The sequence below is a fragment of the Sceloporus undulatus genome, chromosome 1 (assembly GCF_019175285.1).
Source record: "Sceloporus undulatus isolate JIND9_A2432 ecotype Alabama chromosome 1, SceUnd_v1.1, whole genome shotgun sequence".
NCBI classification, from domain to species: Eukaryota; Metazoa; Chordata; class Lepidosauria; order Squamata; family Phrynosomatidae; genus Sceloporus; species Sceloporus undulatus.
This window is the reverse complement of record NC_056522.1, coordinates 341,375,468-341,380,379: the sequence shown is the minus strand read 5'-3', so window position 1 is coordinate 341,380,379 and position 4,912 is coordinate 341,375,468.

Sequence of the window (4,912 nt, the reverse complement as noted above, 5' to 3'; positions counted from 1 at the left end):
ACAAAAAATTGTATTTCGGAAGACATGTGTATGCAAACGAATGCAAATATTTATATGTGTGTGTTAATTGGAGAGTGCTGCAGAAACAGACCTGAACAGATTTATGAGTGAATACATGCAGCACTGTCACATACTGAAAATACACTGATGTGTCCATCCCTTCCTTTTGTGGGTCTTATTCTGTTTAATAGCCACTAGATGTCATCTATTCTTAATTATAGATTTGTGCACCTTGTCCTCTTCTTGTACATAAGAGCCTACCATAGTTTCAGTGGTTTATCAGCCAAGATGCAGAACAGTAAGGGGCTCCTGGAAGGATTTGTAATGACCTTGTGCTGTAGTTTCTGTGCACCTTTGTGTGTGTCAGAAAGAGCAGCTGTTTGTGCTGTTCTAATGACAACTAAACAATATTTTGTCTTCTTTTGCTGCATGGGGATAGCTATGAATAGGGCTGTCATGACCAATGCACTGGTGCCAGCATGTATATCCCTGTCTCTGTGTCTTTATTCCTGGAAGATTGAGAGTGGTGGCTGGTGTGTCCTATCATAGTGGAACAGTGAATCCATGCTAGGTGTTAGTCTGGAACCCTGCCTACCAAACAAATAACTATCCCAGAGAGTATTCACTACCCCCACTGACATGAAACCCAGCGGTTCCCACTGTCTAACTGGGAGGATAAGCCACTCATTCCCAGATCTCGGGATTTATTCCCTGCTGCCAGAAAGAGCAGTGCTTAACTTTTCTGTTAGGAGGAAGCAATCTTAGCATGCCTATACTGTACTTGGTAGAAGCTAATTTGTATGACTTTCTAAGAATTTAGGCATAGAATTATTCATGTCATTTCCTCTTTGTTGTAGTCACATCCTCTCTCTTCATGCATCAGTTTGCAGTAAATGAATCTGTTCATCCTCCATTTTGTAGGCTGCAATTCTCTCCTTTTTCCATGTTTGAAAAGCTAATATTACAGAGCCCCCCCCAGGATGAGGTGTTGTGACACCCTTAGTATTTGTAAGTGAACCTACTTCATATGTTTTTACAAAGAAAAATTAGGCGGCTTACAGACCGCCCGTTTGGGGCGGGCTGCACCTGCCCCTTTCCCCGCTGTATCGGGGCCTCAGCGTCCAGAGCGGCAGCCACTGAGGCCCCGATCCACCGCTTTTCAGGCTGTGGGGAAGCGGCAAAAGGCCCCTTCCCTGCAGCCTGGAAAATGGTGTCCTTGGGGCTTCAAGCCCCAAGGACACCCTGCAGCAGCGGGGAGGAGGAGAAAGGGGTCGCTTGGCCCCTTTCTCCTTTAGTCCGCTGGGCGCAGCCGTGTGAAGGCTGCGCCCAGCGGACCAAACCAGGAAGGAGCTCTGAAACGGAGCTCCTTCCTGCTCTGCACTAAGGGTGCACTAAGTGCCCTGGCGCGGAGTGAGGACGTCATGTCCGCGCCGCCCCATATAGAGGCGGCACGGTCGTGATGTCCTCACGGCGGCGGCCGTGTGGAACGGCTGCCGCCATTTTGTGCGCGCAGAGTTAGGGGGGTGCGGAAGCACTGTCCCTTTCTAACCCTAGTATGCGCTCGGCGCGTACTTTCCTGCCCATTTGTAATGGGCCCTAGGGCCCAAATGTACAAACCAAAATAAAGCTGTTTGGGCCACTTTGGAAGTATGCTGTTTAAATGATGTGTGCATCCTAAGAGGCCAAAAGCCACACCATCCCACACATTAAGGTCCTCTGGGAAGAATTTATTACAGCCTAAAAAAGGGTTTAGGCTAACATTAGTTTCCCAGAGGGCCTTCTCTACTGCTGCTCCAAAATTATGGAACGACCTGTGGGAGGAGATCTGCCACATTTTCACTCTGACAGCTTTTAAGAAAGCACTCAAGATGGATCTCTTCCGGCATGCCTTTCCAACTTAGGCGGTTTACAGACCGCCCTTTTGGGGCAGCCTGTACCCTCCCCTTTCCCCGACAGATCGGGGCCTCAGCTGCTACAGCGGCAGCCCTGAGACCCCAATTCACTGCTTTTCCAGGCTGCAGGGAAGCGGCAAAAGGCCGCTTCCCAGTGGCCTAGAAAGGGGTATCCTTGGGGCTTCAAGTCCCAAGGACACCCCGACAGCGGCGGGGAACAAGAGAAAGGGGCCACTTGGCCCCTTTCTCCTTGTGTCACTGACATGGCTGTTTAAAGGCTGCACCAGCGACACAAGCGGCAGAAAGAGCTCTGTTTTGGAGCTCCTTCTGGCACCGCTGAAAGGGCGCCACAAGTGCCCTGCAGTGCCGCAAGGGCATCACACACGTGCCGCTCCATTTGGAGGCAACGTGCATGTGACATAATCATGGCATGTGCTAGAGGTGAGGCCGGCATGGATGCTGCGTCCTTGGCCAACCCCTAGCATGTAACGGGGGTGCTGTATCCTGCAGTCTGTAAACCGCCATAGTTACCCCTCCCCAGATATATATATAGAGATATAGATATAGAAATATAGATATAGATCTGGATATGAACCTGACATGATCATCCTTAGGTGGGAGTGATCATGTTCTCCTGGAGTTTGTTATACAGTGGAAAGGAAAAGCCAGGCATAGTCAGACTCGCATTCTAGACTTTAGGAAAGCTGATTTTAGTAAACTTAAAGAAATACTGTGGGTGATCCCATGGTCAGCAATACTAAAAGAGAAGGGAGTTCAAGATGGATGGGAGTTTCTTAAAAGGGAGATACTGAAGGCACAATTTCAAACAGTTCCGATGAGGAAGAAAAATGGGAGTGTCTCAAGAAACCAGGATGGATGACTAAGGAGCTTTCAACTGAGCTAAGTTTTAAATGGGACATGGATAAGAAATGGAAAAATGGGGAAATCACCAAAGAGGAATTCAAAGAAATAGCATGCATGTGTAGGGGTAAAGTCAGAAAAGCTAAAGCACAGAATGAACCCAGACTTGCTAGAAAGGTTAAGAACAATAAAAAGGGCTTTTTTGGATATGTCTGCAGCAAAAGGAAGAAGGAGGAAATGGTAGGGCCACTGCGTGAAGGTGGCACAATGCTAACAGGGGCCAGAGAAAAGGCAGAATTACTCAACACCTTCTTTGCCTCAGTCTTCTCTGAAAAGGCAAAGGGTGCTCAACCTGAGAATAATGGAGCAGAGGACAGAATAGGGGAATTTCAGCACAGAATAAGTAAAGAGATAATACAGGAATACCTATTTAACCTAAATGAATATGTCTCCAGGACCAGATGAACTACATCCAAGGGTATTAAAAGAACTGGCAGATATAATATCAGAATCATTGGCAATAATCTTTGAGAGCTCCTGGAGAACAGGAGAAGTCCCAGCAGACTGGAGGAGCGCAAATGTTGTCCCCATCTTCAAAAAGGGAAAAAAAGAGGATCCCAACAATTATCGTCCAGTTAGTCTGACATCAATACCAGGAAAGATTCTGGAACAGATCATTAAACAGAGAGTCTGTGAACATTTAGAAGGCAATTCCATAATTACAAAAAGTCAACATGGGTTTCAGAGAAACAAGTCATGCTAGATAAACCTGATCTATTTTTTTTTATAAAATTACCATCTTGTTAGATGAAGGGAATGCTGTGGATATAGTATATCTTGATTTCAGTAAGGCCTTTGACAAAGTTTCCCATGATATTCTTGCAAACAAGCTTGTAAAATGTGGGCTAAACAAGGTAACAGTTACATGGATTTGTAATTGATTGACCGGCCGAACCCAAAGGGTGCTCAACAATGGCTCCTTTTCATCCTGGAGAGAAGTAACCAGTGGTGTTCCACAGGGCTCTGTCCTGGGGCCAGTGCTGTTCAACATCTTTATCAATGACAAAATTGGGGGTATACTCATCAAATTTGCAGGACACCAAATTAGGAGGAATAGCTAATACTCCAGAGGACACGATCAAAATTCAAAATGACCTGAATAGACTAGAAAACTGGGCCAAAACTAACAAAATGAAATTCAACACGGAGAAATGTAAGGTACTGCACTTAAGGCTGAAAAATGAAATGCATAGATATAGGATGGGGGACACCTGGCTGAATGAAACTACGTGTGAAAGAGATCTAGGAGTACAAGTAGACCACAAGTTGAACATGAATCAACAGTGCGATGCGGCAGCTAAAAAGGCCAATGTGATTTTAGGCTGCATCAAGAGAAGTATAGTGTCTAGATCAAGAGAGGTAATAGTGCCACTATATTCTGCTTTGGTCAGGCCTCACCTGGAATATTGTGTCCAGTTCTGGGCAGCACAATTCAAAAAGGATGTGGAGAAACTGGAGTGTGTCCAAAGAAGGGCAACTAAAATGGTGAAGGTTCTGGAAACTATGTCCTCTGAGGAATGACTTAGGGAGATGGGGATGTTTAGCCTGGAGAAAAGAAGGTTAAGAGGTGATATGATAGCCCTGTTTAAATATTTGAAGAGATGTCATATTGAGGAGGAAGCAAGTTTGTTTTCTGCTGCTCCAGAGACTAGAACGTGGAACAATGGATGCAAACTGCAGTAAAAGAGATTCCCCCTCAGCATTAGGAGGAACTTCCTGATAGTAAGGGCTGTTCGACAGTGGAACAAACTCCCTCGGAGTGTAGTGGAGTCTCCTTCCTTAGAGGTCTTCAAACAGAGGCTGGATGGCCATCTGTCGGGGATGCTTTGATTTAGATTTCCTGCATGGCAGGGGTTGGACTGGATGGCCCGTGCGGTCTCTTCCAACTCTATGATTCTATGATCACGATTTTGAAAAATTCCTCCTCGTCTTCTTATTTTCCTCCAAATTCTAATTGAATGTTTTAATGTTTTAATAGTTTTTAATATTTTTATACTATGACTGTTTAATCCTGTTTTAGCATTGGGAATGGGGTGTGTGTATAGGGATTGCTTTCTTTTTGGATTTTATTGTAAGTTTGATTTATTCTATTGTTGTAA